This window comes from Protopterus annectens, chromosome 4.part0, assembly GCF_019279795.1.
Source record: "Protopterus annectens isolate FY-2018-M chromosome 4.part0, PAN1.0, whole genome shotgun sequence".
Classification (NCBI taxonomy): Eukaryota; Metazoa; Chordata; order Ceratodontiformes; family Protopteridae; genus Protopterus; species Protopterus annectens.
Window position 1 is genome coordinate 1,951,651,932 of NC_056733.1, and position 24,399 is coordinate 1,951,676,330.

Here is a 24,399-nt window from a genome sequence, read left to right on the forward strand (position 1 = left end):
GGAAATACACCCCGGGGATCACTTCTGTCTCTCTGCTCAACAATGGCACAGGAAAATAACTTTCTTGGGTGGCATAAGCCATGGAACCTTGTTGGCTAGGCTTATGTAGGCCCTTGGGCCGATAGCCTGGTACCTATCTATGAACCTATGAACCTATAATAAAACAAAACAAATAGCACTTTAACCAGAAATGCTGTGTGTCTAAAAACAAACTAAAGGGCGACAAGACATAAAATCAGGGACTGTGACAGGACATTACTAATCATAAGATAAATAATAAATTCTTCTTCACATTTCTCTTTACAAAATAGTAAATCCATGAGAAGAGTGGTTAGAAAGTCATACAAATTATTTGATTTAGAGAGAGAAAAAAAGTCTTTTTTTTACCATTTTATTCCTATCCATTCACAGGCGGCCATGGTGGTGCAGTCATTAGCATTCTCACCTCACAGCAAGAGGTTCTCCAGTTTGATCCTCGGCTGGGGTGCCTTCTGTGCAGAGTCTGCATGTCCTCCCTGTGGTCGCGTGGGTTTCCTCTGGGTGCTCTGGTTTCTTCCCACGTCCCAAAGACATGCAGTAGGTGAATTAGATACTCTAAATTGGCCCTTGGTGTGAGTGTGTGCCTTCTGTGAAAGGTTGGGTGCTGGGCTGGCAACTCGACACTGTAAAACTCCACTGTAAATCATGAGCAGACAGATGATCTGCTGTGGTGACTCCTCACAATTACATGCTGTGCAATCCTCATGCATGGCTCACTTTTTTTTATATTACACCAGTGTATCACTGCTTCAGATTATACCATAATACCCCCTTTTGACTGTTAGTAACTCATCATCTCCTTAGATTTTGTACTTTATTTTTCTCCCACCCCTTTCGTTTTCGACTGCTTTATACTTCTCTTTACAATGCCTGAAATTTTCTGTCCGGCACCCCTTTCTAGCAGATGCTCCTTGTTTTCCAGTCTGTTTCCATTAGTTTTATTACTCACATTTATTTTTCTTGCTACGACCCTCCCATCTTCATTCACTATACCCCCCCCCCGCATGTAAAATTCCCAGGAGTTTTGTTCCTGTTTTCAAAATATCTTCTTCCAGATTTCCAAAGTGTCTGTCCATATCATTTGTGTCCCAGTACAGTCTCAGAATATATGTTTCATACCTGCCTGTTCTATCATGCTTTTCAAGCGTCTTGGATCTTTTTCGCTCCCTTACTTATGTATACTTTTTCATATGCAATACCATCTGTGTAACACTGTGAATATCTGGTCTCTAACCTCATGCATTTTCTGCATCTTTGATGTTATCTTTATGATGTTTTGTCATTCAGCTTCATTGATCTCCCATCATTTCCTTTTTTTTTGTTGTTGCTGTTGTTTTTGTGGTTTCCTCCACTTTTGCCTTAGGTCTTTATAAATCATTCTGTTTTCAGCATTCACCTATTTTTCCCATTCCATCCATGGGACTATCCAGTCTCTTTTCTCCATTCCTTTCCTTTCCTGGGTTTCTACTTGCAAGCTGATCCAAAGCCATTATTTTCTAAGTCTGGTGTATAACTGCCATTCATCTTGTGTTAACCCTAGTTCCTGTATTAGCACCTGTGGGTTTTGAATAGTGGCTGTCCTTTTTTCCCTTTCTTTATTAATTCCCACTCCTTGTTATCTCTGTTTCCTTATATTTTACTACTTGTTTCTTCCCTTTGAAAATGCTACTTCCTTCCATATTTTTTTCCTTCCCTTGGCTCCCATGTCATATTGCCTTATCTCTTTATTGCCTCATTCATTCTTTTATATTTGCCCACAAACATACATGCCATCTCTTCTCTTTCCTTTTGGTCTGCCCATTAATCGCTATGCAGTAAGTAGATTATATGCTAAGTCTTGTCGGGTATGTGTGGGAGTACCCTGCCTTTTGTTTCCTACTCAGTCTTAGTTTGTTTTTTGAGACCATTCTAATTTTCCCTTTGTCTGCCCTCCTTTCCCAGTCCTTCTGTATCTTGACTAGTTTAGTCCACATTAGGTCCACTGGCAGGTTTCTTACTATGAGCACTACAGCGGGGAGAATCATCATTCTAATCACTTTGATTCTGCCTAATTCTGTGTATGTCTTATGTCTTTGTCTCACAAATAGCTTTTGCATTTTCTCTTACCCCATCTCCACATGTTTTTGTGTTGTATCACATAATGTGTGGCCTACATATGCTGACATATATTTGGCATTCTCTCTCCTGAATGTGTCCCACTCCTCCTTTTCCTTCTCATATCCTGATCACCACTTTCTTTTTCTGGTTGCAACTAAGCCCTGATGCCCTTTCTAACCCTGCAAAAACTGGCATTGTTTCGTCTATGGCCATCTCATCATTCTCTGACCCTGCAAGTACTCATGCTCTTCACATCAGTAATATTAAATATTTCCTCTCTTTAATAGGCAGTTTTAATATGATTAGCATGAACAGGCTGAGAAAGAGAGGGCACTACTGCCCACTACCCAGTCCTCTCCTACAATTTCTTTGTAATATTTACTGAAGGCTTCTTTAACTTCCTGTCCACAAGCAGAGCTGGCTCAATCAGCACCCTGTGCCAGTCCCACAAGCTAGCATTTGCATCCATCTCTTTAAGTAAAGATAAAAAAAAATAAATAAATAAAAGAACTTCTCTAAAACTTGCACAATGCTTCCTGCAGACATGCAGACAAAATCCAATCCACACTCCCCCTGAGCAACCCAGCTATTGGAGAAGTGAAGAGCAAAAAAAAGTGCATTCGTTCTACTAGCACTCCAACTAGGTAGACAGATGCATGGCATACTCCCCTCCCTTCTGCCCCAGCCCTTGAATTTCCATTTATGTACCTGCCGCAGACACTTCCTCCTCACAGTTAAGTAAAAAAAAAAAAAAAAAAAAAAAATATATATATATATATATATATATATATATATATATTTTTTTTTTTTTTTTTTCCAAATGTAGCAACCAGTTGCTGGAGTTTATACCCTGCCTTCACAGAGTGCTCCAGTGCTCAGATTTTAGTTAAAAAAAGAAATTGTTGTTCCTTTAAACAGTAGCAAACTGCTTTCTACAAATATAGCAGTGTTCTTTTAAACTGTAGCAAACTGATAAAAAAATGTTGCTGCAGTTTGCACTTTGTCTACACAGATGCTACAGCACAGTTGCTACAGTTTAGACAACACACAGAGTGCTACATTGCTCAGGTTTGACTGCAAATGTAATACCGGCTTTAGAGCTATCAGGATGATGGATGTCCACCCAATCACATCCCCTAACACATTGTGGACAGGGAAGTGGACCCTCTCAACCCATCCTAGTTATACTACTTCTACTGTCCTTCTGTATGCTCTCTCCCTTTTTTCGGCTAAAGCTTGTTACCTCTCTCTCCCATATTTTCTTTTTTATACCTCCTTTCTAGATGTTTCCCCTGTTTTTCCCCAGATATCAACCAGCTATCCCTCCCGTAATCCTTTGAATAATGGCAATTAACTTCCACTGCAGCTGATTCCTTTTCTTCTAGTTCAGTTTTTATTGAGGCTGCCTCTGTCCCTAGTGTTTCTCTGTTTATACAATTTTTCCATATTTATTTTTGTATCCTTCTCCATTCTCTCTGAAGTTTTGTTATCTCATCTTACCTTTTCTATCCACCCTCTGTCATATTTTTCCACTAACTGCTGCTTTGATTCCACCCTACAGGTTTTTGTAATTGTTGCTTCCTTTCCTAATCCTTCCTCTTGAAGCCCATCTCCATTCCAACCCCAAAACCGTGTTCCCTCTCTGTTCTTATTGACACTGCTTACTGCTGAGTGTTCTGATATGTATCTCTGCTATATTTCTATCTCCTCAACTATGTTTGGAGTTTTCAATTTCATCTAGTATCCTGCATAGGTTATTGTCTTGCATCAAGCAATTTCTGGTAAATGTATTCTCCATTTTTTCATGGTGTCTTTCCCCTCCTATACCCCCTCCTTCTTTCATGCTCCAAGTCTCTGTTTATCTTTATATTATTATCTCTTATGCCAAACCACTTGTCTTTATTAAGATCAGTTGTTACACTGAAGTTGTTTTCAATGATTTCTTCTCTATCCATTTTTATATGATTCCATTCTTTAAAGAATCTGCTGTAAAAGTCCTCTGTATCCTTGTTTGGGGCATACATTCCTAGTGTACATCTCCTTCCATTTATTCTTCCTTTCAAAATGATGCATTTCCCATCCCCAATTTTCTGCATTTTTTTGGTCACTCCAACCAATCCTTTTCTGAAAAGGGTGGATGCCCTTCTATCGCTACCCGCCCCCCAATTTATTGAATCTTTCCAATTTGAGGTAGTGTGGGCTCATAATCTTCCCTCCTTTTTTACCTTTAATTTGTTCTCCTGGAGCAGTACCACGTGTCTTTACACTTGACTCATTCTTCTGTGTACCCCCTATGTTCCAGGTTATCAATTTCCATTTGTGCTCATTCCTTTCTGTTCTGTCTAGTTCTGTCCCCCCCTCACTTTTTTAATAGCTTTCTTCTCCTTGGCTTCCATGCCAAGCTAGATCTTCTGTCCTTTGACCCTCGTCACCTTCCTTTTCCTCCCTCCTTCATAGATTTGGATTTGTCAGCCTATAGCCTATTATTTCAGAGTCTGTGGACATGGGTCATTCAAGTTGTTGTTTTTCCCAGTTCCGTTTTGGCCCAGTCCTTCTGGATTTCACTTGTCTGTGATTGCCTCCTAACTGCTATTTGCTGCTATTTATCTCTCTCATCTCTCCCCTTTCCCATAGTAGCCTTTTTTTTGCACTTGATCCTAATATTGTGCAAGCTTCATGCATTTCATTATACTTGAATACATTGCAGTTGAACTTGAGACTGGTGTTTTCATAATTATTTTCCCCTTCCCCTAGTTTTCAGTCAGATATACCACAACCACAACAATTTTACCCACTGGTTCAAAAGAAAGTTTACTTTTATCATATCACAGACCATGTAACTATAATCTGCCTATTTGTCCCTCTCCATTTGACCGGTACTTTTCTGTTAGTGCCAGAGTACAGTACTTTAAAAAAAGATACTACCTTTGAATAATACCCCCTGGTCACAGATCCCATTAGTCCTTTTCAGACTCATAGCCCCCTTTTATCCTTTCCCTTCCATGACCTTACTGTATGACTTCTTTTATCTTGCATTCATGATGCAATGTTTGCATATCATAGAGTTTACTGAGCATGTTGACTTCTTTTTCTCTTCTAACACCTCTCGTTTCTTCTCTCATCTGTCCACAAAGAGACCAATCACCAATAAAGTCCCTCCTGGTTCTGTGGTGGGACATGTCCTTTTTAATGTCTGTTTTTCTGAAGTAAAAGGCAATATGAAAAGGCTGTTTCTGAATAAGTTTGCAGATGACTGTAAGCTAGGAGCAGTCGTTGAAGCCCCAAATGACTTAGCCACGCTGCAGGAAGAATTGTGTCAAATAAATAACTGGAGTCAAAATTATGGTCAGAAACTAAATGCCAAAAAATGCATTATTGTATCCTTTGGGAAGTCATGTTCTCCAGGGAATTACCACATTGACAATACGCCCATAAGAGTTGACCCAGTTGTTTAGGAATTATGAACTTACAGTATGTGTACAGTAGCCTAACATGTGTCACATGGTTGTCTATTGTTGCAAGAATGTCCTTCTATATCGCATAGCTTATAAACAAAAGGATTGTGTCTAGACCTAGGGAAGCTATTGTCCTCCTTTACTCAGCCCCCTTTAGGATAGTTATTGAATATAATTCCCCGTTTGGCATGTATCTACCAAGACACATGCAATATCTGGAATGCCCACATTGATACCTCACTAAAAGGATACAAGGCCTAAACTCCATGTCCAACATGGACTGACTCAAAGCCTTGTAACTCTACTCAGCATCCTTTAGAGTGCTAAGGAAACCTGTGTCTAGCATACAAGGCATCCTCTGATTCATTACTGATGGTCTCACTGCAAATCAGCTAGTCAAATGGCATCAAGAATACTCAGTTTAGGGATCTAAACCTCTTCTGCAACATCAAAAAAAAAACAGGCAAACAAACTGAATGACTGAAAAGTGCTGGCAGGCAGAGTATCACAGGCACAAATTTGAGCCTGTGATCCTCTGCCTGCCAGCACTGTTCTTCTGCAACATCAACAGAATGGTTTGGAGGGACAGGTATATTTCACAGAGGATACAGCTGCAGTGGAATAGACTCCCCACCACATGAAACAAAGTTCATCCCTGTCCATTTTCAAGTGCAAATTACATCTATGGATGGGAAACAGAAAATTTACCCCAGGACTGTCCCCCGTATTACTAATGGAAAGATGCAGCTCCTAAATTTTTTATCCCATGCATATATCCCCTTAAATGTTCTATGGTATGATCACAGTTAATCTCATTAGGGGTAATATATATTATATACGCGTGTGTGTGTTTGTGTGTGTGTGTGTGTGTGTGTGTGTGTGTGTGTGTGTGTTTCTATGATTTCTTTCAGTTAATTAAAAACATGCAATTATTGTTTGATCCACTTGGACATGTGTGAATTGCAATTTTATAGAGATACTATGAAAGATGTCTAAATGTTGCTGATAGCTTGTGTTGATTCTGTTTTAATTCAAATTGGTGTTTGAAAGAACATAGCAGTCTCTCAGAATTGAACTTGATTTCACAGCACGCTGTATTAAAAGTGAATTGCATGTAGAATGCTTGGAATGTACAAATGCTAATATTTTGTCAGAAGTGTTCCTTCATAGTGTCAGTGAAAACCAGATGGATATCACACTTCAGCTGCAAAACATTTTTAATGGCAGATTTGTCAAGACCAGAAAAAACATTGATTTAAGTTGAAAGTATCACAAAAGGATAAAGTGTAGGAACATCTCTTCAGTGCATGATATATTCAAACAAATTGCCTGTAATTGTAATGGCCTGTCTTTGTCTTGCAGAGCTCCTCTCTTCCTAATGGATAGCAATTTTGAAAGCCCTCTGCATAATAAATTTGTCTACAAATATTATTTCTAATTAATGTAGTCCTTCTCGCATTTTTAAATAGATTTTCTCAAAGCCATGCAAGCAGCTTAAAATATACTTATCATTTCTCTGAGTTTTGTTTACAAAAGGCAAACCAAATGCAGGCAGGGTTTATTCTTACATCTGTACTAATCCTTGTATAATTACAGTTCATCTGTCTGCTGCTTGGTGGGGGTATAAGCAGAAATCTACAGGATGTGACATTGTTTTGATAGTGTGTGCTAATCCAATTCATTCTCTGTGGTATCCTCAACCAGTAGCTTCTTATACACAATTGAGTTCTAGCTGAAGGAAAAAATAATGCATTTTTGCTTTGATGGAAGCAGACAGTGTGCATTTTTATCTTTAGTGTGTTCTTGAAATATATTCGCATCAAAAAAACATGAAGGATAACTTGTAATTGAAAAGCCTCTAGGCTGTGTGTGTTTGTGATGTGGGGCTTTTCAGCCTCTTTTTGTGCAAGAGGGCAAGAAAGAGTTCATTGGTTCAAACAAATCTGTAGAAAAAAATTCACAACTAGAAATACTGTAGAAAAAAATAAGGGTTACTCTCACAGTAGTAGTCTGTGTATGCAAAATGAAGGATAGACTTCTTTTTCTATTTGAAAGCTTATTTCAGGTAATCGCACTGAAAGCATGTTATCCTCAAGTTTGACTGATATATACAATGTTTGGCTGATTTTTGCTGTCCTTGTTCCCACGTCTTCAGAATAAGATTTCTGCTCTGCATGCTAACTCATTTATTACACTCAGGGTCAGTATGTGAAGTGAGCCAAATGTAATGCAAGCAGCACTTGGGGATGTACTGTGAATATCAAACAGTATAACATGCCAGCATGTGCACAGAGGTGGCAATGTACCTATGATTCTGGCATAAGAGCAGTGATCTTACATGGGTGTTACATTTATCTTAGAACACATCCGAAGTATGTCACTCTGTTAATGTTCTTTGAAGCTTACTTCTTCCATGTCCACTAACATTTTTCTTTATGCAGATCATTATTTCAAAATAAACCTAATGTGGTGTTACGGATTTATGTTATAACACTTTCCTTTGAAATATGCATTTCTGTACTTCTGTCCGTTTCTCTTGCTGTCATTATTATCTTCAGCTAGTCGAGCTCTTTAACTTGTTGTTTGGTCTCCTTCACATTCTTTACACTTTTGTTAACTATGCTGACTATATTGTACTCTTACACCGTAGTAATGAGGAATGTTGCGAAGGGAAAATAAGGTCTGTGAAGCAGAAATCACAAAACATCACACAGAATTTCTTTCACTGACTTTCCTTAAACTGGATTTTTTGTTTGTTTGTTTGTTTGTTTTTTTGGTGGGCTGGACAACAAGTCTAAATATACAAAACACTAGCATTCTACTGAAAATCTTATCAGAAGATGTGAAATGAAACAATATCATGCATTTTATAGTCATAGTAAATACTAATTTGATACAGTGTAGGTTGTTACTGTTATTTGAAACAGAAAAATAAGATGTCAAACCTAAGCAATTGACAGAAAGCTGTTTAACCATATGGCTTTGGTCATTAGCTGAAATAAGTAAGTAAAGTAGATAAAATCAGTGCTGTATCCCTGTATCCATGACAGAGAGGGGGTGGAGCCTTGACTGTGATGCATCTGACTCAGATTCACTTAGTGGCTAAGGCCAGCTAAAGACCAGGTAAGAGTGGTGGGAGTGGCTTACATCAGCTTGGCCTTCTTGCAACAGAGGCTGTAGAGACTGAAGCATAGTTGTCCAGCCTAAGGCAGGTTTCTGCTTGGTAGTCATGGGGAATGAGTCGAATGATGCCATGAACACTATTGCCTGTAATGTTATGCATGTTCTGCTCAGTTATAATTCATATGCCTTGCATATCACTAAACATTTCCACGACTAGCTGCACATGTGGTGCCCGCCCATCCTGATTCTCACATATTTAAAGGGAGAATGGCAGTCATACAGGAAAAATGACAATATTTCTCTGTCTCTTTCCATGAAGAAAGAGGGCCCAACTACAGGGATTGAATTGGTTTTGGCCAGAACTCTACGTAAATAAAAAGTATGGGGGTGGTCATCAGTCTTAGTGGTTATGGACCATAGGGTCATTGTGTTCCTGATGAAGGAGTGCCCACCTCAAGTCACAGCATGATTCAGCTGGACATCTCACCAATAATAATAACTGTGAGAGAAGAATATATGAGCTAGTAAGTACAGATATTAGTAGCAGATTGTTAAAGGACTTAGACAATGCACAATAAACCATTTTTTTCAGAGAGTTAATATAAACACACACACACACACACACACACACACACACACACACACACACACAGATAGATAAGTAGATAGATAGATAGATAGATAGATAGATAGATAGATAGATAGATAGATAGACAGATATACATTGCAGGTTTTTACAAATAGTAATCAAATAGTAATATACACAAATAGTAATAATATACATAGACATGAGTAATACAACTGGCATGTAATTGATTTAGTAAGGAGTAAAACATAAATAGCAGCACTGCAAATTAAACTTACCTAATCTAAAAATAAGGCTTTCAAATAATCTGTGAGTTGGTATAAGTTACTCTATTTATAACAAGGGTTCCAAAAGCACAGTTTTCTGAAAAAAAGTTATAATGTAATAAAGACACATGATTGTTTTTTTCCAAACATATCTTAAAGACCTTCCTTTTACAGACTTATCATAAAGCATTAGATAACTTTTTTCCAGAATTTGCCATCATGTTCTGGATAGCTACTCATATTTATTCCTTCTGTTGGGGCTTATGCCAACTGACTGAAGACACTTTAAATACTTTGTTAGAATCACAGCTCACTTGCATTTTAGAGAAACCAGAACATGCATGAATGTTAGCAGACTTAAAGATAGTTACTGGTTAAACTCCTACCACTGTGGCTTTGTGAGGCTAACCAGTTCTGTAATTTGCAGTGATATTCTGTAGCAAATCTAGCTATGCTTTTGTAGGCCAATTTAAGCTTATTGGAGAGACTATAGGGTAATTGCTGGGTGGCGCAGTGGTGCAGCGGTAGTGTTGTTGCCTCACAGCAAGAGGTTCTCTGGTTTGATTCTTGGCTGGGGTGCCTTCTGTGTGGAGTCTGTATGTCCTCCCTGAATTTGTGTGGATTTCCTTCAGGTGCTCTGGTGTCCTCCCACATCATAAAGACATGTGTCTTGAGTGTTTCTTCCCCAGGCTTCTGCTGAAAATTGGCTTCATTCCAAGTTGGACTTTCCTGGTTATCAAATGTTAAATTAAATAAATTAGACTCCAGTCTGGTCACACAAAGGTTAAAGCACAGGATTACCATCTAGTAGATGTGTTCAAAACCTGGTTTGAGGCACAACTAGGCAGCAGCAACAGTGTATGTGCATAAGAAAGATCTGGAAATCTATTTCCATAATATGTCATGAAAAGCTTATGGGGTGTAACCATGAGCTGATTTTGACTCATGGCAATGACTTGCTTGCTTCATAGAGTATTCGGAAGATGTACCGAATATAGAAGAGAATGAACTTAAGTACATATCTGTAATACATAATAAGAAACATGGGAGAGCTATGACTTAGTGCAGCACAGCCTTCCTGCCTTTTGAATGATTTTAGATGCAGCATTATGTATATCTTTGTTAAACTGTGACAATTACTAACAAAGCCAACCAGTTTTTGGTCATTTACTTTCTCAGTTGGTAACTTGTCTAAAGAGATTAAGACAGAACAGGTTTTTGATGCAGTAGAAGTACTATAATTGGCATTGGATATGATATGGTATAATGGTAATGATTTGGGCTCATCATTGATGAGGTCACCTTTGGTGTTGCTAATGTTAAGGTGCAGGACCAAATTTTGAAAATACATCAGTGATTCAAAGTTGGGCAGCAGTATGACACTGGCCATGATAACTGTATTATGTACAAATATGATTGCAGAGTCATTCGACTGGACTGAGTTTGCTTCTTCAGAATGATGGACAATGTAATTCACAAAGATAATAGGTAGTAAAAAAGAGTAGCCCTAGTATGCATCCCTGCAAGTCTTTTGGCTGCAGTTCATTTCTGTTCTGTTGGCGGTATCATCTTAAGGGTAAGAAGGTTGGATTAGGCATACATTACAGAAAAAATAAACACATGTGAAGGCAATCAATCTGGTTAAAAAATGGAAGAGGGGAGCAACCCTCGCTTCCTTCTTTATTATAAAGCACATGGTCATGTGACCTCTCTTGACCTCTCCACACCGACGTCAGTGTAAGAGCACACATGCGATCATTCGCTCTCTTTTATTATTATCAGCCAACACCCCCACTTGCTCTTACGCTGTATACAAATACATTTTAAGAACATATTTTTGGATAACTTTTTCTTCACATTCCAAATACATAATACATGAACTTTTCAATCTTCGATTCCGTAGCAGGTTTAGTAAAAATATCTGCAACCATGTCTGCTGTCGGGCAATATTCAATGCTTATTTTGTCATCATTAAGTGCTGACCTGACAAAATGATACTTAATGTCAACATGTTTACATCTTTGTCGGCTTACTGGATTTTTCGACAAAGCGATTTCTCCTTCATTGTCCTCATATATTGTTACTGGCACATACTTGCATTTTCCATCCATTCCACTCAACAGCTGCACGAGGTACAAACACTCCTGTGTTGTTGCTGCCAATGCCATGCACTCTGCCTCACATGTAGATAAAACTACCGTTTGTTGCTTCTTTGATTTCCATGAAATAATAGGCCCATCTCTATTAAGGCTAAAGCAATAACCTGTTGTACTACGCCTGTCGTTTTGATCTGTTGCCCAGTCTGCATCACTGTATGCTATAAGCTTAAGTTTCCCTTCACTTTTCTTATAACACAGCTCTCTGTCCAGTGTGCCTTTTAAGTATCTTAACACGTTTGGCTAGTGTTAAATGAGATTCACTTAATTGTGACAAATATTGTGAAAGTTTACTTACAATCCAGCTAAGATCAGGTCTTGTGCTTCTCATAACATATATCAAACTACCCACAAGCTCACAATATTTTCTTGGATCTGTAGATTCACTGTCACATTCAAAGTTTGTTTTTTGTTTGGAAGGGGTACTTCTTACTTTACAATTAGACATACCAAATTTCTCAAGAATTTTCGTAATGTCCCTCTTTTGATTCATCTTTACTTCACCACTATTTTGGGTAAAGTCAGTGCCTAGAAATTGTTTTAGTTTTCCCAGATCTTTCATTTTAAATTTAGCTTTGAGCATTTCCTTTACATTGTTTACTGATTCATTGTCACTAGCTGCTATAATGAGATTGTCAACCCATATAATGACTGTTTTCTCATTTTCAGCTTGTCTAGTGTATACACAGTGGTCTGCGGGGTTTTGGATAAAACTATTTTCGCAAAGATAATCTTGCAACATTTTGTTCCAGTTACGCCCTGATTGTTTCAGTCCATATATTGACTTATTCAGTTTACAAACCAATTTTTCATCATTATTTGATTTCTTTTCAAAACCTTCAGGTTGGTCCATATACACTTCACAGTCAATAGGAGCATGTAAATAGGCCATTTGTACATCCATCTGGTGCAATTCTAAATCGTACTGAGCTGCCATCTGCATTAGACTGCGTACAGATGTCATACCTGCAGTTGGTGCAAATGTTTCATTATAGTCTATACCAGCGACTTGACTGTAGCCTTTAGCTACATATCTAGCTTTGTAAGTCTCAATATTATCTGCATTGTCTTTTACAGTGAAAACCCACCTACCCCCCACTGCATTTTTATCTTCCTGTAGTGTGGTGAGTGTAAATGTGTTGTTTTTCTTTAAAGACTTAAGATCCTCCTTCATAGCTTTGACACACTTTTCCAAGTTAGACAAAGTCATGGCTTCTTTAAAGCTCTGCGGTGTGCTGCATATTAATCGGTAGCAATAGTCAACATTAACTGTCACATAATTGTCGTTTTCAAGTTTACACTCATAGTCTTTCAAGTATGCAGGTGGTTTTCTCTCTCTTTTAGAGTAGTGTATATCCTGCCTTTCCTCTTCTTGCTTTATTTTTGTGTTTTGACTGTCAGCTTTTGATTCTGACCTAACACGCACACTTCTTCTGGTATTAAGATCTTCATCCATCACTTCTGGGTCTGTCTGAATCTGGCATTCAGCTACATTCTAAAGAACTTGACTAACCTGTGTCCAAGGACCCTTCCTGTATCAGGATAATAGACCAGATATGATGGGCTGTTTTTATCATATCCGACAAAGATCCCCTTATCACATCTTGGGCCTAACTTCTTTTTATCTTGTCTGTATGCATAACACACTGATCCAAATTCTCTCATCCTTGAAAGATCAGGTTTCTTTCCTGTTAGCATGAAGAATGGGGTCTGCCCCACACACTTGTTATAACATCTGTTACGAATAAAAGCAGCAGTCATTACTGCATATGTCCACAACTCTTTAGGAAAGTCATTCTCTATCAACGTACACCTTGCCATTTCGAACAGTGTTCTCCAGTTTCTCTCTGCAGTCCCATTCTGATGGGGTGAGTAAGGTGCGGACGTTTCATGTCTTATAACATTTTTACTCAATAGTGACTGAAAGCCTTTCGACATGAACTCAGTGCCATTATCTGATCTGATACTCTTTACCTTCCCATAAGGGGCTGAATCTGCAATAAACTTTTCAGTCGCCTTGACTGTATCACTCTTGGCTTTCAGAAAGTAGACAAATATTACACCTGTGTAGTCATCCATAAATGCTAAAGTGTACGTAAAGCCATCTTTTGCTACTGGCTCAATTGGGCCTGCCAAATCAGTATAGACTAGTTCAAACACAACTTTTGCTCTTGCATCTGATTCTCTGTTTCTGCTCTGATACAAATTTCCCTTGCATACAGGTTTCACAATCTAGGCTAGGTCTTTCAACTTTATCTTTCATTTTCATTCCTTTTACCACTTTTTCTAATTTTGACACATCTTTGAAATTACAGTGACCAAGCATTTTATGCCATGATTGAATGTCATAACAGCTCTGAGATGCATCATATTGTATCTCACTATTGTTTTCTTCATCATATGTGTCTAAATAATACAGTCTATCACACTCAATTATGTCAAACCTGGTGCCGTTTTTATATGTGTCTAAATAATAGAGTCTATCACACTCAATTATGTCAAACCTGGTGCCATTTATATAGATGAGTTGGACCTGGCTTTGTTTAAAGTTGATCGAGGCCCCTTTGGACGTTGCTGCCTTAACAGAAAAAACACTTTGTGGATACGTCGGTATATGCAGCGCCCGAGTCACCATCACCTTTACTTTGCACCCCTCTGTGTCTAGCAGCTATACCTCTGCATTACCTCTCTTCTGTGCAGCCCCACAGGTTCTCGTTCCATCAGCTAATTCCACAATGTGTTCCTCCAGTTGGAAAGTTGCATCAAAGCATTTAAACTTTTTCAGATTGTTAATTATGTGTCATGTGGTGCCAGTGTCCACCATTAATCCCTTCTGTTTTAATTCACAAATTTGATGCTCATTTATTCTGAAGACAAATGTGTGATCATCCACATCAGTTGCTTGTTTCACATTATCTTGCTTCATTCATCTACAGTTACTGTCCCTGTGGCTAGAGTTTTACACAAACTACACCACTGTCTCTGGCCTTTATATTCTCTCCAGCATTCTTGTGCCTTGTGTCCCTTTTGGCCACAGCTATAGCATATAATCTCTGCTTTTACTCTTTCCCCAAGGCCATTTACTTTCATCACATTATCATTACTTACAATGGCATTAAATTTCCTGGTATGCTCATAGCTTCTCAACTTTGTTTTGAACTCACCAAAGCTCAACTTATCATCATCTTGCGTAATGTGTACCGCAAATGGTTTGAAAGTTTCAGGCAACCCTTTCAGAATTATCGCAATTAGTAATCCATCACTGAGCTTCTCCCCAGCATTTCTAAGTGCTGTAATGGCTGTCTCAGCCCTAATAATATAGTCTGTGACACTTTCACTGGTGGCCTTCTGGAGGCTTGTTAATTCGGTGTATAGGCTAATTACCCATGGCTTCCCTTTCCTGGCATAATGGTCTCTCGGGATCTGAAGCGCTTCTCTACCACCATCTACATCTTTTCTCATGACGAGGGATAAGCTTTTGTTGTCTAAGAACCGTATTAGTTCTGCATATGCCTCCTCATTTTTCTCAGCATCGTCGTCACCTTCCTCCCCTTTCTTGTCGTCCTCTGTGTCCTGCTGCACATTTCATAAAATGGTGTCTTTCAGCCCTAACAAGCGCAGGTGTCCCAGAAACTTTATCTCCCACAACTTGTAGTTCTTCTTATCTCCGTCAAAACATAATCTATGCCATCAGCTTCTTACTTCCCTCCTGGGCCCATAACCTGTTGGCAGGTAAGAAAGTCAGGTTAGACATACATTACAGAGGAAAAATAAACACACATAAAGGCAATCAATCTGGTTAAAAATGGAAGAGGGGAACAACCCTTGCTTCCTCCTTTATTATAAAGCACATGGTCATATGAACTCTCTTGACCTCTCCACACCAATGACGTCAGTGTAAGATCACACATATGATCATTCGTTCTCTTTTATTATTATCAGCCAACATGTTCCAAATGACCAGATGGCATTTTTTCTTCCAAGTAACCACTAAGGGAAAAAACATAGTTAGGTTTGATCTTGAGAAGTGTTGCTTGAGCACCACTACTGAGTGTTTTGGAGCATTACAAAAATACTCATCAAATGTATTTGTCCGTGGTCCAGTTGGTTACAAATGTACTCTGTAATATCCAGAAGAGCAGTAGCACTGTCACAGTTAGGTCAAATTCATATTGTGAACTTCAGATAAGTTATAGATGTTGAAGTCCTGGCAAACTAAAACATTTTTTTCTAAAATTGTTGATAAGGGAAAACAAGAGGTATGAAATGCTAACTGTGTAATGCAGATGAGGTTCTTCATTTTTGTAGGGTTTTTAAATGAGTTTGAGATATTGTAAAGCCATTTTTGCTAGATCCAGTAATTAATATTAAAATTAGGTGAACAGCAGCACTTGTCAAGATTTTTTTAAGAATCTTTTGGTTCAGTTATCAACTGAAGTTGCTGTGGTTGCAGACTTGGGAGTTACTTACATACTTAACCTGATGTGATTATTTGTGGGCAGAAGGCAGTGCAATTATGCTGTGAATAGGACTAGCCTTAGGTAGCATAAAACCTTAGCCATACCCTACTGCCATCCATATTCACATATATTGTCCTGTGCACCCTGGTCCCATCCCATCCTGGCTTACTCACACTATCCAAATTATATATTTTTCTTTCTTTTTCTCACAGTTTGGATTACATTTCATTTTTTTCGGCATTCATTTATTTCACATATGTTAACTAGATGTGACTACACTGTGATAACTACGGAGGGACAAAAAACTGGAATCTGGAGGCCACAAGGCCCCAGAATCTATGGGATTTCTAGATGCTTTGAGATTAATTTTATTGTTTCTTCAAACAAGTTTTTTCATCCAGTGATAGCCTGAAAGAAAATCACAATTAAAGAAATAAATTGTTTTACTCTTCAACTTTCTTTTTCCCTGCGTCTTTTCAGCACACCCTAACTAACCAAGGCTACTGTGGAAATAATTGCATGAAGCCATGGTGGTTGTACATGCTCTGCAGTGCATTGCAGAATTTTTAAAGAACCTTTTTGTCCAACATTGACCTGAATGAAACTCATGATTAAGGAAGGAAGTTCAGTCCCTCTTCAATGTTGCTTCTTCTTGCATCATTTCAACATATCTTAACTGCATTATACTATACTCCATTAATTAAATTACACTTGAGGTCGGGGGGTTTTAGGCACCAAGAAACCACAGTGGTAACAAATTCACTGAGGTGCATTTTAAAGCCTGTTTACATATTTTTGATTTAGTGATGGTCAAAACAAAAATAAAGGGTAAGGAAAGAAATTCAACCTTTTTATTATTTCAAGGAAAAATAAGTTGTAGCCAAGGATTAATGCTCAGACTTGACCAAATACAAGTTTACAATAAACTGAGTAAACAATGATTGTGAAGATACAGAAATCCTAACTGGGAATAGTGGGAATAGTACCTGTCTCCCATTTCTCTTCTCTTCCCAACAAAGGTAGACACTTTCTGTTTACCCCTCTGGTGTTAAACTGGGATAAGAATTAAGGCACAAATGTCATGCTTGCTCTCACTCCTTCCCAAAAGACAGGCACCTTTTGTGTATCCCACCGATGTTAGACTGGTAAAAAAAATGGTGAAAAAAAAAACAGAACATAACTTGTTTTCTTTCAGGCATCTATAAACAGTGTGGTTATTTACACACCTGAAAGTCATAGCCAGGACCTATATATGCATTTGATGTTTGATTATGAAGAAAGTGAAGAAAATAATGATTACAGTCGCATTTCAAAATGTTTACTTCTAGACAGTATGCTGCTCTTGTGTAAACTAAAGTGACTGTATGTGCATTTCAAAATGTTTACTTCTAGACAGTATGCTGCTCTTGTGTAAACTAAAGTGACTGTATGTGCACTCCTCAGAAGTTTGTTTACATTCGCATTTCAAAATGTTTACTTCTAGACAGTATGCTGCTCTTGTGTAAACTAAAGTGACTGTAAGTGCACTCCTCAGAACTTTGTTTACAGTCGCATTTCAAAATGTTTACTTCTAGGCAGCATGCTGCTCCTGTGTAAACTAAAGTGACTGTATGTGCACTCCTCAGAACTTTGTTTACATTCGCATTTCAAAATGTTTACTTCTAGACAGTATGCTGCTCTTGTGTAAACTAAATTGACTGTAAGTGCACCCCTCAGAACTTTGTTTACAGTTGCATTTCAAAATGTTTACTTCTAGACAGTATGCTGCTCTTGTGTAAACTAAAGTGACTGTATGTGCACCCCTCAGAAGTTTGTTTACAGTCGCATTTCAAAATGTTTACTTCTAGACAGTATGCTGCTCTTGTGTAAACTAAAGTGACTCTCTGTGCACCCCTCAGAAGTTTGTGAGGAAAGTATAGAAATAATAACCTCATTGTCCCCCAGTCCAATACAAAATCTCCAAGTTTTGAGAGTAAAGTTAAAATAATAATAACGGCATCCCCAGCCCCCTACCCCACACACATTCATATAAGCTACAGTGACCTTATGAGTACAACTCTGAGCAAGGTTGGTTTTATACTGTTGTTGTGCAAGATGACTGTTTAAACCAAGCAAATGACGAGAAAGTCAGTTACTTACAAATGGACAACCAAGCCTTTATAGTCATTTCTATCTACAATTCAGATGTCATGTGTGGCTATGATAAAAGATGATGGCCATGTAGTTTATTTTACTTTTCTTCCAAACAAACAGTTGCCAAGTACTAAATTATTTCAAGTTGGTTCACATACATCACATTAGTCATGCAAAGCCAGAATAATAAAGTAATAACAGGCAGCTAATCATTTCCCCCCACAGACAACTCCAGTAATTATACCTATTTTGTCTGAGCATATCAAGTGCCCAGTTAAGTAATCCACTTTGCTTTTCACAAACACATAATAGTCCTGCAAACCAAATATTAAATGTTTAAACTGAAAAAATGACAGGAGGGCACATTTCTTTCATCCAGCATCCCCAACTTCCATCCAGCTGTTATAGTTGTGATGTGTGATGAGTTTGCAATATTATTCCACCTTGCTAGGGAAAAAAAAAGTTGCCACACATTAAAGTATTCCAAGTTCCTCCAGACAAACCACAAGCCTATTAATATTGCCAGAAATGTTTGGTTATACTGCCTAAATCATTGTAAACAAAAATAGCATTTCTCAGTATTTCTGCTTTCAGTCACAGTGCATTCCTCACAGCTGTCTAGAATTTTGCAAAATGTCCCTGATTATGTCTCATACTTATGACCAGTCCCTCATGTTTTATTATTTATTTTCTGGTAAATTTCTGAGCATTACAGTCAGTCAATAAAGTCAGAAATCACAGATTCATATTTTTGTCAAGTGCTTAAAAAGTTTTGGGCATCCTGCACACATTCTGAGGTCTCTGCTTCATAACCTTGTAATGTTCATGTCTAATGTGACATAACTTGAATAGTCAAGTCAAATGGTGTACCACAACCTTCATGCCATGGGTGAGTTTTTTTTTAAGAGGGCATCTTATTTATTTATCGATTTATTTAATTATTTATTTGTAGCAAAAATGCTTTTCATTGCTCTAAAAAATAAATAAATGTGCTATTCAAGGCAGAAGCCTTTTTTTTATTTTATCAGGTCATCTTTTATTTAGAATATCTAGCAATAGACTAGGTATGATATCCATTAAAATATCATAGCTTTGACCCTTGATGTGGTTCAGAGCATGGTTAATAAGTATACTACAAATGTTATTCAAAGCCTCATGTATTATAATACAGTCAAAAACTCTAAACTGAAATAATTTGCAGCATCTTCAAGTGGAAATCAGTATGGGGTGCTCCTTTTTACAGACTGCAGAACTAAACTATGGACTTTATCATCAAAGTCCCATGTATTTCTGCAGAAACAAATTCCTTGTAGACTCTGTATGTCCCCATAAAGGAAATATAGGCAAGTGGTCACTGATGGATTTTATTAGCTTGTAGTGACATATTTGGTTGATGCAGGTATGATTATCCAGTACAATAAAATCTCATGGCCAGAGATTTTTTTCTACACTTGTCAGGCATATCAGCTGAGTTGAACCACGGAGATGTAAAGATGGCTAGTCAATATATATGCCACCAATGAAGATGAGGTCCGTGTTTAAATGAGGTAAGTACTTTTGCTAGATATGTTGTATGGAGGGGTCACAACTGCAACTGAGTCTTATGTCTTGCTGGCAATATATAGAAAGGTAGTGAGTTCGTCTTTATTTCATAAACTTTTATGTGGTCAAGGCTGGGGACTGTTTATAGATAATTGGAGATTTTTTTTTAAGTAAACAGGTAAGGTTTTACTAGTAAAATAGTACTCTCTGGGTGCCCTTGTGCTGTTTATGAGAATATAAGGTGTCATGGCTAGTGGGAGGGTCTATATTACATGATCAAAGTGTCACAACTTTGAATCTTATATGGTCGACAGCATATAATTGAAGTTTTGAAACCTTGAAAATGTAACAAAACACAGCAACCTACAAAAACAAACCATTTAAACACTCTAAGCAGGGGGGCAAGCCACCCTGCACCCCTCACACCCTCAGCTACTTAAATATACCAACTCCGAGATTGCACTACAGTGCAGAAAAGGGAACTCTTCCCTTTCCGTGCTATATGGAGATCTCCGTTAAAAGATTTAAAGTTTCAAGACTTTGATCATATGGTGTCGACCATATCAGATTCGAAGTTTTGAAACTTTGATCTTCTGATATAGACTCTAGGGGAATGACTTTCAAAACACAAGTTGTATCTTTCAGCTATATATTGGAAACTGCAGGAATATTAGGTTGAAAAAAAATAACTCAATGATGGTTCAAATAAGTTTTGTTCCTAATACATGCAGAATGGATATGAACAAGATTTAGGATAGTTGCATTTTTTCTGGCATTGCCATTATGGCTAGGACCCAGGATGAGATGAATATCGCTGGAGAAATAGAATGACAGATGCCATGGCCAAATATATGAAACATGACCTGTCATTTTCAGTTTACATTTAAGTGCTTGTTCTTGCAATAACAGATGACTTTAAGGATAACATATTTCTGAACATTCTGGCTAACTTTTTGCTGCGTTCTATTTGTCATGAATATCTTGACATAAGCATCTATATATTTTAGATAATATATTTCACCCTTAGAGTACTGAGGGTGTTACTGAATAAAGCAAGGGTATATGTGTAACATAATATGCATGTATATATTTATTTATTTATTTTATTTGTTTACCAAGGTAATGCACTGATCTCACTGAACCACTTGCAGCCACAGACCGCGGGCACACAAAAATGCACCAAAGCACCAGCTAATATGAACGTATACATTATTTAGCCAATATGGATGTATAAACTGACCTATCTTAAGAAGTGACTGTGGCTGGGATATGGTAAAAGGACTGAAGTGTCCAGTCATATGCCAAGACATAGATATGTTCACAGAGTGTTCAAGTCTGTACAAGTATGAAACACAACTCCACACAAACCAATAAATCCAAACCAAGCAAGGAAGTCAAGTCAAAAATCCACACACAGTATTTATTTAGTGCTTTTGTCTTCACAATGGAAACTTCTTCAGTACTTTACTTATTCCGAAGAAGTTTCCATTGCGGAGACAAAAGCGCTAAATAAATAGTGTGTGTGGATTTTTGACTCGGCTTCCTTGCTTCCCTACAAGTATGCAGAAAGCTGGACTGCTGTTGACAGAAATGACTAGTGATAGTCAGTGGTGTGCAACCAGTTTGAGTCAAGATAAAGGGCGGATAGTAGTCAAGAGGTCCTCATAAGAGGATGAAACAGACTGTGGAATGAAGGATAATGAAATGTGTAGTGACCTTCTGGGAAACTGCAGTCCAAGAAGCTATGTCATTCCCTGTAATGGCCTTTTGGGTATTATGCCCTACAATCTTGTAAAAAAATGATAACATTCATATCATCTAATTATTTTAACAATAATTATATTCATTGTATGTCTTTTATCACTATATCCTGGCCTGTAATCATGTAACAATTTGTGAATATATAGTTAAAGAGTAATGCTAACTGCAGTCTGTGAGGATAAACAAATAAAATACACATCAACAGCCAGTTATATTAACTAGTAGTTTATAGTGATTGCCTACTCAGTACTTAGGAAATACATACACTATGTGGGACAGTAGCCACAGTGTGGAATGTTAAGTTTTAAAGCCTTAACAAAACATTTTAGCATCAAAGAGTTAATAGCTTGTGATAGCAGACTTTCCATCTCAGAAGGTAGCAAAGAGCCGTTTGTCATTACCATTTATACTAACTTTGTTTGGGTCCTGATTGTTAAATGATGGGACTATATGACACATGTTTAATTCATAAATAGATACAGCTGTATGAATCTTTTCTTTCTTGGACCGCTACAATTACAGTGCATGCAATATAGCCTTCATTTTTCTTTCTTGTGTTTTCTACTCTGTGCTCGTTTGAAGCTATATTAAAGGCATGATACAATGGGAATGGTACAGTTAAAAATCTGAAGGGATATTTTTAACAGTTGTGCTTTTTGTTCTCTTTCTGGCATGATAGTCTAAGAGAAGAAAGAAATGAATGTTTTGTAATTAATTGTATTATAATATTTTGAAATACTGTGAAAGTATTATTTACATAAGTACTGTTTTCAATGTCCACTACTGTATTACTGACAGGGTCATCTTACTTGTAATTGTAACACAGTACAAATGATACATGTTTTTGAATGGTAAAGAGTTTTAATACAGTTTTTGGTCCCTAGCATTATGCTGTACACATGAATAGCAAGACCCCTGTCATTTTACATGTTCCATTCTACTTGCACTCACTGCAAATGCAAAATTCTTCTTATATCTCAAAAAACAAAACAACAACAATAAAAAAAGAACAGCTATTAAGAATAGAGTTTTTTTTTAGGCCAACTTGAATACTGCCTTCCCTTCTTAGCCACAATCTCCGACAAGGAAGAAGCCACACCACAGACTATCACAAATTAAATATTTTGGTTCAGCATACTCTCTTCCTAGTCTAGAAGCTTGGATTACACAGTATAAACCTGAATTATTAGCTATTCTTGTAATTTAAATAAAATGTGCAGAGCTGTAGATAGGTCATCTAACACTCTGGGCATTTCTCCAATATAACATACTCATAAACTGAAAATAAAGGACAAACGGAAGACTTGAGGATGAAAAAAAAAAAAACAGTGTTCCACTCAAAACTGACAAACTCCTTGCTAAGCTGCTTGCTGCAGTTACTCAAGTGCTAACCTTCACAGATTACGTGTCAGCATTCATTAAAGAAATTTCTACAATTTCTTAAATGAATGTCAGTACTGCACTATGACCTCACTGACAACTGCTGGTTGTGTCCCCCAAACAGCTTGCACAAAGGACAACCACCACTTTCACTCAACACTATTTACAGTTTTGAACGTATGAATATTAATTTTAATATAAATATAGAATATGACATTTTTTATAATAGGTCCAGAATCTACATAGAAGGAGGAGTCCTTTTATCATTTTAAAGGAGGGAATACTATACCCCAAGATGGTGAACAAAAGTAATACTACTTTTGGCATTACACCAAGCCTGATACTGCACAATTATCACTTAGTGGGCATATAAAAACCTTCATATCATTTATATTCCCACTTAGTTCTCTTTTTCACTTCTAAAGGGTACCATAAATGTATTTAAATTTATAAATGTAGAAATGCATTACAAATGTATGTTCCTCTAATTTATGAACAAGCGTATGAATATTGTTGCATTTTACTTGTCTGTATTCTAAGTATGTTTGTCAAGGAATGCATATATGTCTTTTCTACCTGGGCCTCTACTGAAAAGGGGTTTTGCATAACTAAGTCAGACTTTCTGGTCAACAATGGTGATAAATAAATAAAATTAGAAATACATTTTAAGCATATGTCAGGAAAAGAAAACAAATTTGTTTTTTACGGTGACGAAGACATAAACTGGAGAGATCCATAGAATCCCCATTTATGTAGAAACATTTCAATTTGCAGTTTTTACTAAATGTAACTTAAATTAATACATTTATTCACATTCTGGGGAAAAATTAACTCCTTGATTTTATGATCATTAACATGGGTTGGGTGGCATTCGAAAGACATGCGTAAATGGGCGTGCCTTCCTTGAAGATTGGACGTCGAGCTGGCACCTTGGCATTCATGAAAATCTACTGCCAATCATTAGCGGACCGGAGTTCTGCTGTGGCGACCCCTAATCAGGAAAAGCCAAAAGACAAACAACAACAACAAAAACATTCCTGAAAAAGTGTATTCCATATCAGTCCTACATAATTCAATCTTTAATCATCAAACTATACTTTCCTAGTGGATTTAAAACAAGTAGATTAACTTGGTATTGATTTCCACTAGATATATCCCTGAGTTTTGGAAGTATGTCCTGTTTACTGAACTGTATGTCTTCCTAAAATTTACTGTATACCAAAAATACATATTTTGTGCATTTTTTCTTTTCACAACAACAACTGTGTACCAATACACAAAGCAGATGATTCCCTTTAAATTATAAAAATCTCCAAGCTATGAAAAACTGTTGGCTAACATCAAACCATGAAGAAAAAATAGAGAAGGGATGCAAATGTGGAATGATTGGAAAGAAGTCAC